The 15,484-nt window shown below is 38.3% G+C and overlaps 1 protein-coding gene across 1 annotated transcript in view; it reads left to right on the top strand.

Annotated features, from left to right (window-relative positions):
- Nucleotides 1–15,484, top strand: part of ANAPC10 (anaphase promoting complex subunit 10) — a 203,368-nt gene that overhangs the window by 155,149 nt on the left and 32,735 nt on the right. The window lies entirely within an intron of this gene.

Genomic DNA, 15,484 nt, shown 5'->3' with positions numbered 1-15,484 from the left:
ATTGATTTTCGTATGTTGAACCAGCCTTGCATCCAGGGATGAAGCCCACTTGATCATGGAAGTTCTGGCCAGGGCAATCAGGCAGGAGAAGGAAATAAAGGGCATTCAATTAGGAAAAGAGGAAGTCAAATTGTCCCTGATTGCAGATGACATGATTGTATATCTAGAAAACCCCATCGTCTCAGCCCAGAATCTCTTTCAGCAGATAAGGAACTTCAGCAGAGTCTCAGGATGCAAAATCAATGTGCAAAAATCACAAGCATTCTTATACACCAATAACAGACAAACAGAGAGCCAAATCATGAGTGAACTCCCATTCACAATTGCTTCAAAGAGAATAAAATACCTAGGAATCCAACTTACAAGGGATGTGAAGGACTGCTTCAAAGAGAACTACAAACCACTGCTCAATGAAATAAAAGAGGATACAAACAAATGGAAGAACATTCCATGCTCATGGATAGGAAGAATCAATATCATGAAAATGGCCACACTGCCCAAGGTAATTTATAGATTCAATGCCATTCCCATCAAGCTACCAATGACTTTCTTCACAGAATTGGAAAAAACTATTTTAAAGTTCATATGGAACGAAAAAAGAGCCTGCATTGCCAAGTCAATCCTAAGCCAAAAGAACAAAGCTGGAAACATCATGCTATCTGACTTCAAACTATACTACAAGGCTACAGTAACCAAAACAGCATGGTACTGGTACCAAAACAGAGATATAGACCAATGGAACAGAACAGAGCCCTCAGAAATAATGCTGCATATCTACAACTATCTGATCTTTGACAAACCTGAGAAAAACAAGCAATGGGGAAAGGATTCCCTATTTAATAAATGGTACTGGGAAAACTGGCTAGCCATATGTAGAAAGCTGAAACTGGATCCCTTCCTTACACCCTATACAAAAATTAATTCAAGATGGATTAAAGACTTACATATTAGACCTAAAACCGTAAAAACCCTAGAAGAAAACCTAGGCAATACCATTCAGGACATAGGCATGGGCAAGGACTTCGTGTCTAAAACAGCAAAAGGAATGGTAACAAAAGCCACAATAGACAAATGGGATCTAATGAAACTAAAGAGCTTCTGCACAGCAAAAGAAACTACCATCAGAGTGAACAGGCAACCTACAGAATGGGAGAAAATTTTTGCAACCTACCCATCTAACAAAGGGCTAATATCCAGAATCTACAATGAACTCAAACAAATTTACAAGAAAAAAACAAACAACCCCATCAAAAAGTGGGCGAAGGATATGAACAGACACTTCTCAAAAGAAAACATTTATGCAGCCAAAAAATACATGAAAAAATGCTCATCATCACTGGCCATCAGAGAAATGCAAATCAAAACCACAATGAGATACCATCTCACACCAGTTAGAATGGCAATCATTAAAAAGTCAGGAAACAACAGGTGCTGGGGAGGATGTGGAGAAATAGGAACACTTTTACACTGTTGGTGGGACTGTAAACTAGTTCAACCATTGTGGAAGTCAGTGTGGCGATTCCTCAGGGATCTAGAACTAGAAATACCATTTGACCCAGCCATCCCATTACTGGGTATATACCCAAAGGATTATAAATCATGCTGCTATAAAGAGACATGCACACATATGTTTATTGCGGCACTATTCACAATAGCAAAGACTTGGAACCAAGCCAAATGTCCAACAATGATAGACTGGATTAATAAAATATGGCACATATACACCATGGAATACTATGCAGCCACAAAAAATGATGAGTTCATGTCCTTTGCAGGGACATGGATGAAGCTGGAAACCATCATTCTCAGCAAATTATCGCAAGGACAAAAACCAAATACCGCATGTTCTCACTCATAGTTGGGAATTGAACAATGAGAACACATGGACACAGGAAGGGAAACATCACACACCAGGGACTGTTGTGGGGTGGAGGAAGTGGGGAGGGATAGCATTAGGTGATATACCTAATGCTATATGACGAGTTAATGGGTGCAGCACACCAACATGGCACATGTATACATATGTAACAAACCTGCACGTTGTGCACATGTACCCTAAAACTTAAAATATAATAATAATAAAATTAAAACAAACAAACAAACCAGAAATCATAACAAACAGTCTCTCAAACCACAGTGCAATCAAATTAGAACTTAGGATTAAGAAACTCACTCAAAACTGCACAACTACATGGAAACTGAACAACCTGCTCTTGAATGACTACTGGTACATAAAGGAATGACGGCAGAAATGAAGATGTTCTTTGAAACCAATGCGAACAAAGACACAATGTACCAGAATCTCTGGGACACATTTAAAGCTATGTGTAGAGGGAAATTTATAGCACTAAATGCCCACAAGAGAAAGCAGGAAGAATCTAAAATCAACACCCTAAAATTACAATTAAAAGATCTAGAGAAGCAAAAGCAAACAAATTGAAGAGCTAGCAGAAGACATGAAATAACTAAGATCCGAGCGGAACTGAAGGAGATAGAGACATGAATAACCCTTCAAAAAAATCAATGAATCCAGGAACTGTTTTTTTTTTTAAACATCAGCAAAATAGACCACTAGCCAAACTAATAAAGAAGAAAAGAGAGAAGAATCAAATAGATGCAATAAAAAATGACAAAGGGGATATCACCACTGATCCCCAGAAATACAAACTACCATCAGAGAATACTGTAAAAACCTCTATGCAAATAAACTAGAAAATCTAGAAGAAACGGATAAATTCCTGGACACATACACCCTCCCAAGACTACAGCAAGAAGAAGTCGAATCCCTGAGTAGACCAGTAACAACTTCTGAAATTAAGGCAGTAAGTAATAGCTTACCATCCAAAAAAAGTCCAGGACCAGATGGATTCACAGCTGAATTCCACCAGAAGTACAAAGAAGAGCTGGTACCATTCCTTCTGAAACTATTCCAAACAATAGAAGAGGAGGGAATCCTCCCTAATTCATTTTATGAGGCTAGCATCATCCTGATAACAAAACCTGTTGCAGACACAACAAAAAAAGAAAATTTCAGGCCAATATCCCTGTTGAACATCGATGTGAAAATCCTCAATAAAATACTGGCAAACCAAATCTAGCAGCACATCAAAAAGCTTATTCACAACAATCAAGTTGGCTTCCTCCCTGGGATGCAAAGGTGGTTCAACATACACAAAACAATAAATGTAATCCATCACCTAAACAGAACCAATGACAAAACCACATGATTATCCCAATAGATGTAGAAAAGGCCTTTGACAAAATTCAACAGCCCTCATGCTAAAAACTCTCAATGAACTAGGTATTGATGGAACATGTCTCAAAATAATAACAGCTATTTATGACAAACCCACAGCCGGTATCATACTGAATTGGCAGAAACTGGAAGCATTCCCTTTGAAAACCAGCACAAGACAAGGATGCCCTGTCTCACCACTCCTATGCAATATAGTATTGGAACTTCTGGCCAGGGCAATGAGGCAAGAGAAAGAAATAAAGGTATTCAGTTAGAAAGAGAGGAAGTCAAATTATCTCTGTTTGCAGATGACATGACTGTATATTTAGAAAACCCCATTGTCTCAGCCCAAAATCTCCTTTATCTGACAAGCAACTTCAGCAAAGTCTCAGGATACAAAATCAATGTGCAAAAATCACAAGCATTCTTATACACCAATAACAGACAAACAGAGAGCCAAATCATGAGTGAACAATGGCTACAAAGAGAGTAAAATACCTAGGGATACAACTTACAAGGGACGTGAAGGACCTCTTCAAGGAGAACTACAAACCACTGCTCAACGAAATAAGAAAGGACACAAACAAATGGAAAAACATTCCATGCTCATGGATAGGAAGAATCAATATCATGAAAATGGCCATACTGCCCAAAGTAATTTACAGATTCAATGCTATCCCCATCAAGCTACCAATGACTTTCTTCACAGAATTGGAAAAAACTACTTTAAATTTCATATAAAACCAAACAAGAGCCCAGATAGTCGAGACAATCCTAAGCCAAAAGAACGAAGCTGGAGGTATCACGCTACCTGACTTCAAACTATACTACAAGGCTACTGTAACAAAAACAGCATAATACTAATACCAAAACAGATATATAGACCAATGGAACAGAACAGAGGCCTCAGAAATAACACCACACATCTACAACCATCTGATCTTTGAGAAACCTGACAAAAACATGCAATGGGGAAAGTGTTCCCTATTTAATAAATGATGTTGGGAAAGCTGGCTAGCCATATGCAGAAAGCTGAAACTGGATTCCTTTCTTACATCTTATACAAACTCAAGATGGATAAAAGACTTCAATGTAAGCCCTAAAACCATAAAAACCCTAGAAAAAAACCTAGGGAATACCATTCAGGACATTGGCATGCACAAAGTCTTCATGACTAAAACACCAAAAGCAATGGCAACCAAAGCCAAAATAGACAAATGGGGTCTAATAAAACTAAAGAGCTTCTGCAGAGCAAAAGAAACTATCATGAGTGGACAGGCAACCTTAAGAATGGGAGAAAATATTTGCAATCTATCCATCTGACAAAGGGCTAATATCCAGAATCTATGAAGACTTTAAACAAATTTGCAAGAAAAATAACAAACAACGCCATCAAAAAGTGGGCGAAGTATATGAACAGACACTTCTCAAAAGAAGACATTTATGTGGCCAACAAACATATGAAAAAAAGCTCATGATCACCGGTAATTAGAGAAATGCAAATCAAAACCACAATGAGATACCATCTCATGCCAGTTAAAATGGCGATCATTAAAAAAGTCAGGAAACAACAGATGCTGGTGAGGGTGTGGAGAAATAGGAACGCTTTTACACTGTTGGTGGGAGTGTAAATTAGTTCAACCATTGTCAATGTGTCGATTCCTCAAAGATCTTGAACTGGAAATACCATTTGACCCAGCAATCCCATTACTGGGTATATACCCAAAGGATTATAAATCATTCTACTATAAAGACACATGCACATGTATGTTTATTGTGGCACAGTTCACAATAGCAAAGACTTGGAACCAACCCAAATACCCATCAATGTTAGCCTGCATAAAGAAAATGTGGCACATATACACCATGGAACACTATGCAGTTATAAAAACGGATGAGTTCATGTTCGTTGCAGGGTCATGGATAAAGCTGGAAACTATCATTCTCAGTAAAGTTACACCAGAAGAGAAAACCAGACACTGCGTGTTCTCACTCATAAGTGGGAGTTGAACAATGAGAACACATGGACACACGGAGGGGAATATTACACACCAGGGCCTGTTGGGGGATGGGGGGCTAGGGTAGGACTAGCATTAGGAGAAATACCTAATGTAGATGATGGGTTGATGGGTGCAGCAAACCACCATAGCATGTGGATGCCTATGTAACAAACCTGCATGTTCTGCACATGTACCCCAGAACTTAAAGTATAATAATAATAAAAAAGAAAATAGATTCTTATTGCACTGCTGCAAACAACTATATTACCATAAATGAAGAATATTCACAACTAGTTTCCAAATTCTGGAGAAGCCAGGCAGGAGAGAGAGGGAGAGAGACAAGTATGCTCCAAATTTTGTTCACAGGAGGATATCTTAATTTTTAAAGGCCATATATAGCTCAAAATATGTTTCCTTGACTCTAAAAAACAAAGTGAGGATCAGCAAGTTCCAAACAAAAGTCAAAAAAATTGATTCAGTTATCAGAAACCTGCATTTGAGAGCACCTGTGAAAGTTCCATAGCTGATGATAAACCATCATTTGAAGAGGATCAAAATAAGACAACAATTGTCTGGGAGTAACAAAATATCCAAGATACTTACAGTCTGAAACACTATGGACAAAGAAATTTGGTTATCTTCATAGTTTACAATAACTTAACATAACCTTAATTGTGATTAACAGCATATACTCAGACATTAGAATTTTAGAAATCCCACACAATTTTGGAACATACACTAATATTATTCACTAAAATATAACCTGAAGAAAATTTAACATCTCTTTGGCAATCCCACGTACCTATACATGTCAAACATTCATGTTTACCTCTCTTCTGGATGCTCCAGGGGCCCTCTGTAGCATCCAAAAAGCCATTTTGGGAAGCCTATTAAATATTAGAGATTTAAAACACTCGATGTCATGAAATAAAATTCCACATTACCATAGTTACTTATTTTGCCAAAATGATGACTCAGAAATTAAAAAAAAAAAACAAAACTCTTTTATAACCCTTTACAAATTTTGCAGAGGAGCAGATTAGTGCCTTAAGAGTACTTTGTTTTGCCTTTATTTCAATGGTTAATTTATAGGAAAACAATGTAATACCCTTTGAATTTAGTTAACATGTACACATACAGAATTTCTTTTGCAAGATTAATTTTTACACTCCTTCCACAGCTTGTTTGAACTTTCAGCTTTATCTTGCATAATTCAAAACAATCCTTTAACCCTAGGCAAATATTTACATTTTGACAACATCTGAATTTTACCAATAATCTTTAAGGCTGTTTTTATTTCTCAAAGATTAAAGTCACGTGAACTGAAAGGTACCACAGTTCTCACCTTTAAAAAATATTTGATCCAAGTATTATCTCACCTTTAAAAAATATTTGATCCAAGCACTTATCTTTCTTTAAGTCAATTTATTAGAGCTCTTTTTTATAGACATCACACACACAACACATACATAACTTCATAGACAGGCGGAAGAAGACTCAGTATCCATAAGATGTTTTTGTTTGCCAGTCTCCTAACTGGATGATTGGCCTCTGGGTGGAGCCCTTTAAGAGACAGGGCTAGGAAAACATGCAGCTTTTAAGGCCTAATAAACAGGCATAACTTGGAGGCAAAAACAGATTTTGAGAGGGATCCATCTGCATTTAATTCCTGGGGTTCCATGAGGAAAATAGAGGTTTCCCCCCTCTATGCATGTATGAAGGGTGGCAAGGCAAAATGAAGAAAAATAATTCAGTTGACTGAGAAAAAAACCCTTTCCCAGCAAAACGAGATCCAGAAAGAGAAAAACATAAAGGCCTTTTAAATATACCTATAACTGGGATATCCTCTTTTAATTAAGCTGAGTGCTCTTTAAGAAAATCCTTTAAAATTCCTTATTATCTTACGTTAGCCAGGCCAAACAGCCAATATTTCTGGCTTTCAAGCTTTACTAAAGGCTTAGAGAAAGGAAAAACTAAGGCAGTCCGTGGAAGACAAGAGAATCAACAAATGGCAAAGGTCACACAGATATCAAACCAGAAAGGACTTATTCCCTAAGTCAGAATTGAGCCTGCACCACCATTTTAAAATGGTGGAGGCTAAACAAAGCATTGCCACATGGTTACAGGTCACACTTCCAAGGATGTAAAACAAGATGGAGGCCTGCAGCAAATTTTGCTACTGACCATACAGAAAGACATGCAAAGCACACCAGATTGGCTACAGCTTAAGAGAATATAAACAGTGAAACTTATTCCTGGCCTAGTAAGATGTCTTTATGTATATTTTTAAAAAGCCTCACTGCTAACCCAGTGGAGAAAAGGAAAAGACAGCTTAAATGTACAGCTGTGTTAGCTGCTGACAGGGTGAAGAATAGAAAAAGATGCCTGAGGAAGAACCTCTAATTCTTATGCAAATGAGTTCCTCCAACTGGGGGAGAAACTTAATTGCTCTCTGACAGAGCCAGATCCCTTGGCCCTGTGAGGGGAAGACTCCATGGACATGTGGCGGTGGATGCTGGCCAGCCTGCTCTTGGACAGCCTTGAGCCATGTGCACCAGCCCTGGCCAGGAGGGAAGCAGGGGAGCTGCTGTTCACCTGTCCATCCTGAAAAAAGAAGAAAAAGGCCAACATTCACGACCCCTGTGAGCAACGGTGAGGAGGGAGGGATAATTTCCTCTACCCTCAGAAGACGTCTGAGGACAAAAAGGCTTAGAAGTGAAAGGGAGAAAGATTTTTTGGTTTGCATGTTACCCTTCCTCATGCCCCAAATTCGGGTGCCAAAATGATGTACAACTTTGCTCCTTAGTTCAGCTAAAACCGGGTTCTTGTCGCATGACCAGGAAGGATTAGGAATACAGACACATTTAAGGATGAGGGAATGGAACTTATTGGGTCAAAAGGAAAAAGAAAAAAAGAAAAAAGACTCTCAGCAAAGCAAGAGGGGGTCCTGCTAATAGGCCCTCCACCTCACAGATTCCAGGTCACACACACAGGAATTGAAGAGGCCATGCTCCCACCCCCTGCACACAGCATGAACTTCCCATGGCGCCACCTTGTTCTCCCAGTGCACAGGCCGGTCAGAGACTCTCTAGGGACCCTCCCTTTTATCTGCCTCCTGCATTTATCAGTATTAGACCATTCTGAATTTGACCATGGATTTATTTTTACCAGTGAGTTTTATACACCCTGTGTTTTTATATTACTAATTAGCATTCTTTCATTTTAGCTTGAAGAACTCCCATTAGCATTTCTTGTAAGGCAAATATAATGGTGATGAAGTCCATCAGCTTTTGTTGGTCTGGTAAAATCTTTATCTTTTTTTTTTTTTTTTTTTTTTTTTGATTTTTGAAGGATAGGTTTCTCAGGTAAGATATTCTTGGTTGGCAGTTTTTTCCTTCAGTGCTTCAAATATATCATCCCACTCTCTCCTGGCCTGTAAAATTTCTGTGGAGAAATCTGCTGATAGTCTTACATAGGTTTCTTTGTATGTGAGGATTTGTTTTTCTTTTGCTGCTTTAAGATTCTCTCTTTGTCTTTTACTTTTTCCTCCTCTTAACTGTATATTTTCAAATAACCTGTGTTAGAGTCCACAGATTCTTTTTTTTGCTTAAGTCTACTGTTGACACTGTCTGCTGTATTTTTAATTTCACTCATTGTATTCTTCAGCTCCAGAATTTCTGTTTGATTCTATCTTATGATTTCAATCTCTGTTAAACTTCTTATTTTAGTCATGTATTATTTTCCTCATTTTGTTGAATTATGTCTCCGTGTTCTCTTGCAGCTCACTGAGCTGATTCATAGATCTCTGTTTCTTAGAGGTCATTTACTGAGAAGTTATTGTGTTCTTTGAATGGTATTATGTTTTCTTGCCTTTTCATATTTTTTATTGCCTCTGATTGATATCTGCATATTTGATGGAAAATTCACCTCTTCCAGACTTTATAGACTGGCTTCAGTGGGGAAAGATCTTATCCTACAAGTGGTTACAAGGCTGCCAGTTGGGTGGGATATGATGGTTCTGGCTCCAGAGGGGGAGCAGGATTCTAGTCTTTGTGTAACTCTGTTTGCTGAGGTTGACATTGACAAGTATTGCTGAGATCCTCAGCAGCCAAGGTTGTTGGGGTCTGCAGTAATGGTGAAGGCTGTTGGGGTCTTAGATGGAAAAGGCTGCTGGGGTCCTCCTGACCTTTTTTTCTCTCTCTGGGGAAGTTTTTGGTGAGGTGATCCCTTTTGTGCTAGATTCAGCTTTTAGGTGTGCTTGCAGCAGTGGCACAAGTGTTTGATATGTTGTAATTGTGGAGTGGCCATGGAGCCAGCATCTGAAGCATGGGCATGCATAGAGGGGCCAAGGCTCTAGAGCCTGCAGTGGTAGTGGCACTGGTGTCTGGGGTATAGGTGTTCATGATAGTTTGTTGGTAATGTTGTGCAAGGCTCAAGTGGAGCAGCTGCAGACCAGGGTCTGGAGTTTAGGCATGCAAGGAGCTGCAACAACGCCAGGGTATGGGGAATGTGCTAGCTCTCAGTGACAGTAACTCAGGTGTTAGATGTTTAGGCACTCATAGAATGGTTGCAGAACCAGGGTCTGGGTGTGAGCATGCACAGAGTAACTGAGGCTCTGAAACCTGGGGTGGAGCAAGCCTCTATCAGTGGTGGCTCTGGTGATTGAGGCATGGCTGCACATGATCTGGAATGGAGGCTAGAGTGAAGTAGCTGCAGAGCCAAGGTCTGAAGTATAGGCATGCACAAAGTGGCCATGACTCTGGGGTCACGGATGCATGTGGGGAAGAGGGTTGGTGGTTCTGGTTCAGGAGCAGCATACCAATGGCTGCTTCTTTGCAGGAGGTCACAATAATATCTACCTCTCTGGGGGTTCATAGTAGGATGGCTGTTGGTTATCTCAATGGGGAAAGATGCCTGTGTTCTCTGCAGGACAGGTCCCTGGGGACCATGGTGGCACCTGCTACATGGCTGATACTGATAGCCCTCACCCATCTTTGTTTCTAGTCATTTCCAGGTGTCTCAGGTGTGCTGATCTCCCCAGTGATTCATCCTATGTGTTTATTCTCTGTTTCTTTTTTCTTTTGCTACACTGTGTTGCTGCAGGTTCTTAAACAAATGCTTGAGTCTCCTTAAGGCTATTATTCATAGATATCTGTTTGTTTGTTGTTTTTTGTTGGAGGGGGAAAAAGATTTGTTTCTCCTACTCTGCCATCTTGCTGACATCACTCTGTATAGTTTTATTCTTATATATTTTCTTCTAGGTGGTATAAAGGAGTGATTTTCAATTCCCAGGTCCCTTTCAGAATTAGCCCTTTTTCCCCCACTTCTTATATTAACTACAATAAAAATAGTTTATTTAACGGGGCCTCTTCCTTTGTGAAAAAGTTTACAATACAGGGTTGCTGGCATGTTATTCATACCTACATAGATAGATTAAAGAAAATACACTCATATTTGGCATTATTTCATTGAAAAGTAATTATATTCCAAATTACAACTTTTGTCTTCTTTTCATGATGACTGCTTCTTTAAAGCCATTCCTAGTTTTATTATTTAAATATTGTCCTTAAAAATAAAGCTAAAATAGGTACCTTCAACTTTTTGTACCATAGAGATTATTTTGAGGAAAAAAGAAAAAAGAAAGAAAATTGCTTTTAGGTAAAAATTGGACATTTAGCTTAATTCAGCATTCTTCAAACTGCTACATACTCCCTGAAAAAAATGAGATAGTATTATGGAATATTAGTTCCAAAAACCATTTAGCTTAATCTCTTTATTTAACAGAAAAATAAACTGAGGCCCTATTGGCCAGCCAGTATCTAATAGATCACACAAATGGGTGGTGAGGAAGGCTGTGGGTGATGTCTCTCAACTCAGAGTGATTCTTCTGAGCCTTGCGTATTTGGTTGGATTTGGCTTGGGAAGTGATGAAAGAACGGAAACTAAAAACAACGACAACAACAACAACCCATGACAGGTTTATAGCCAGTTTGTTAAATTAAATCCTTGGCTTGATACTGTATTGCTTTCTTTGCTGGGTGTGGATTGACAGGTATTGACAAAATGTCTGAGGTTCTAATTCAAAATGCCTTGTGACAAATTATAAATTTGACATATTGAGGTTATCAATGAGCCACAGAGTGAGTCTATGGACTCCAGCCTGCAGCAGCCATTATACTGTCTCTAGCAAGCCTCTGTGATTTAACAGGGATACACTTGATCTCTTCACCCCCAAGGAATAGATTAAGTGCTTCAGTAAATATGCCATTAAGATACTTCATTATACTAAGCCATTAATACACATCTCAAATACACTGAAAGCTGAGGGTCTTTAGCCACCCAAGAAGATACAAATGGCCTAGAGAAATACCAAAGGATATTTATACTTTGATATATCATTGAACACAATTCAAAAATTGCATTGGAAGTAATTTTTCTATTGGTTTGAAAAAAAACAGAATGTAGAAAATAGCAAATTCCTTTCCAGTTTACTCTAAATGATTCCTTCTGTCACTATGCCTAATTTGCTGTGGTTTTGACCACATCAGTTTCTTGACTGTGGGCCTGAGTCAGACTATAAGTTTCAGAGCACCTTTTTGCCACCAGATAAGACTCTTTTAGATTTTACTTTCTTATTGGGAGAAGGTAAATTGGAAAAGTCTTAGAGATGTTTACTTTGGTTGTAGTATCTATGTTTGTTGTCTGCTATTTTATTTCTTACCTCACTGGATATAATTCTCTTGGTAATAGAATAACATAGTTACAAAATTTTCATACCACGTTGGAGCCAAGAGATCATTTAAGTGAATCTTTCATTTTAAAGGTGAACAAATTATAGATAAAAAATGTGAAAGCCATTTTTGTTGATGTTGTTATCTTAAAGGGGTTTGGTATCTGTAGCTTATTCTTTTCTGAAAAACAAACACATTTATCCTTTAAATTTTTAGTCATAATTTGGTTTTCATCATCTTTTAGTGATATGGAATTTTGGGTGAGAAAACAGGTACAAAGAGATAACTTGGCCAAAGTCAGAGACCGAGGTAAGGTGAGGCAAACCTGGTGTTGAATTTCAGTGCACTAGTCCTGCAGAGAAGCCCAGATTATTTTCTAACTCATTTGTCTTTTTGTAGTGGTTGGAAGGAAGGGATGGTTATGACTGATTTCCATGAAAAACTTTAGCTTGAATTCACAGAACCAGTAATAAATACAAATGTAGGAAATGTGTGTCCAGGGAAGGCTTCTTTAAGATAAACCATAATAATACTAATCTCTAGTAGTGCAAAAAGTTGTCTGCTTCAGCTGTAGGGTCATATGACAATCGCTTTGTATTCTGTAAATTCAAATCTTTTACTAAATGGGATCTAGTAACTCATGATCACTTTAAGCTTAAAAACAAAACAAAATTAAGTTCACTGCTCTTAGGCAAACGCTTTTTCCTAATTAGCTCTAACAATATGTATTACATATCTTAGATGAAGAATGAGCAGATTTGAGGTGTAATCTAGTAACCATTGTTACTCTCTTTAGGAAAAAATTATTAAGAATAATGAAATGATGGGATTGTGGATAATTTTTAGGATATACATGCGCTGCATTATTTTTCTATTAAAAATATGAGGAGTGAAAACAAAATATGACTTTTCTTAGTGTTTTAATTTTCTGATCAGATTACTTGTTAGTGTTCCCCTTAAAACCATGTGTCATAATACTACCACTGAATTCCCTTTCTGTTCAAGTTCAAGTTTTAATAAAAATCCAGGAATCCTAGACACCAGGACTATACCAGTGACCAACAGTGATGTCCTAACACTGTGAAAATGTAATATTCATTTGCACTGTCTTCTCCACTTTATCTTAAATTCCTCCAAGATAGAGACCATGTCTTATTTATCTATCTCCAGTTTATAGAACAATGGGATACTCAATGAATGTCTTTTGAATAACTCACGAATTAAGCTCCATAATCCTGGTGTATATTCTGAGTTTCTCATGAATAGGATAAAATTCCAATTCTAAATGTATAAAACAGGGTAGTGTCCTAATTTGGCATCATAGCTCACACCTATATAACTTGATACAGCTTTCAATAAATGGGAAGAATGCTTCAAGGCATAATAAATAATATGCCCTTCTTGATGCTGATGACATGGTTTTATTAACACAAACCAGGATTTTTCTTTCAAAGCTGCTGAACCTGTTGGCTACTTACTGTCAGAACAGTTTAACATCAACCATGCTACAACGAAAACCATTGTGTTTGACAGACATTCTCCAGTATTTAAATGAACAATACTAAGTAACCCTATACAACAGGTCAGCTCATTCAGCTATTTGAATGTATATTTTGCTTCTAACTTACTTGGGTGGGTCCATCAGGATATAATTCTACTTAAAAAAAGAAAACCAGGCATTCACCGAGGCCAGGCTGAACTGCTTTTATGGTCAAGGCAGCCAATTGGTAGTTTTTAGAGCGCCTGGTCATCTAGGAACCGCCCCTTCTGTTTAGAAGGGATGCTAATCCCTCCCCCAGCCTACTTGCTCAGGATTACATGAGTCTTTAGACTCTGAATAAAGCTGTCAGCTGCCATGAACAGGAAAATAGATAAGAGAAACATTCCTGAGAATAAGGAGTGGCCTGGGGCAGGAGAGAGTGGAATGGAGCTCCTGGAGGGATGGAGGGGATGAAACAGAAAGAATGGATACACCCACACAGCAAGTTCAGATACAGGAACAAAGACTCTTCAGTGCCTGGACTGAGATAGGATAATAAGGCCAGACCACCACAGTGGTGCCGGAGGATGGCCAAGGGGTGAGGTCACTGTGTGTGTCAGGAGGGTGACTTGCAGGGAAAAAGGGCTCAGCAACCTAACAAGCTTTCTGCCTCAGTATTTAGAACTTAACTTGCAGGAATAGCACTTTGCTTGTATGAATTGGGCAAGTGAAATAAAAGAGGAAGAAACATGGAGAGTGGTTCTAAAGCTGTGGAAAACGCTGGTTCATCAGGGAGGTGCTGCTCCCAAAGAAATTGTTTCAAGTGTGAAGCCTGGTAATACCAGCCTTCAAAACTTTTCAGACCTAAATTTATCTTCCTACTTCATGGCACAGAACCTGAGAGTCTCAACTCAATACTCTCCTGAGCATTTGAACAGTCAGCATTCCTTATTGGGAAAATAATTTGGCCTTGTTTATAAGCAAAACCTCTGTCCTGTTTCTGCACTGGGACAGAGAATGTCAGGTCCCTCGGAATTTTAAAGGCATAAGGTCAACTCCATCACACATAGATCCCTAATATGAAAAAAGTGGCTCCTTTTTAATGGAATATTGGCATCTCAGATACCAGTAGAGAGTGCAAGTATGAAATGACAGCAATTTGCTTATCAAAGCATGGCTGAAACATGCATGATTGAAGAGATCTGTTGGGCCTGAGAATCAAGTAAACTGTAAAAAATATTGTGTGTTTCAAGGAAAACTGCATCATCAACAGTACAGGCTTCCAGATGATCCAATTCTAGCCCTGCACATTGTCTTTGAGCTATTTTTCAGTGCTTTGTAGATTTTAGGTAACTAATAAATATGTACCTTGTGGCTGTTCTCATAGATTCTAATATACCTTCTTCCCGATGTGGAAAAACTAATTTTAGTCCCTCTTTGCAATTCATCTCCTCATCTTTTACTCCTTATAAATTTGTACTGTTTTGACTTTCTCTTTGAACTAGTTATAACATCTTCCCAGTTCCTTCATATCATATGATATGGGAAAGTTTTAACATGTGTTCATTTTTATATATGTATCAGAGTCGTGCTTTTACATGTTTGTAAAACTTATTTTTTAACAACTCTCTCTTCTGCTATGCTCTCGAAGCATTGTTTCTCCACTAGGGGTAACAAGGAAAACTAGTATGCATATATTTCATAAAATGTTCTTAATGGGACCAGAGAAATCTCTGGGGCAAATTTTTCAGGATGAAAATGATTCCACTGTAGCTCCAACTCTAACATGTCTGTTATTTACCTTAAGGTTCTGGTGCTTTCTCTGTGCCTCTGCTCATCCTTATCATCTACATTTTTATGTAGCTTCAGAGAATCTGAGCATCAATAAGATGAAGCTTGCCAGTTCTCACATCCTCTGGCATGTTGTAAATTGCCCTACATTCTTTCTGAAGGTGGATCATATTAATACATACAATAATTGCTTTTTTTCCCCTCATTTCCTACTATCGAATAGCCAAAAATCTCAAGGTTCCTCTGA

Source organism: Pongo pygmaeus, chromosome 3, assembly GCF_028885625.2.
Source record: "Pongo pygmaeus isolate AG05252 chromosome 3, NHGRI_mPonPyg2-v2.0_pri, whole genome shotgun sequence".
In the NCBI taxonomy this organism is placed as follows: Eukaryota; Metazoa; Chordata; class Mammalia; order Primates; family Hominidae; genus Pongo; species Pongo pygmaeus.
The sequence above is the reverse complement of the archived record's forward strand: the minus strand, read 5'-3'. Positions and strand labels throughout refer to the sequence as shown.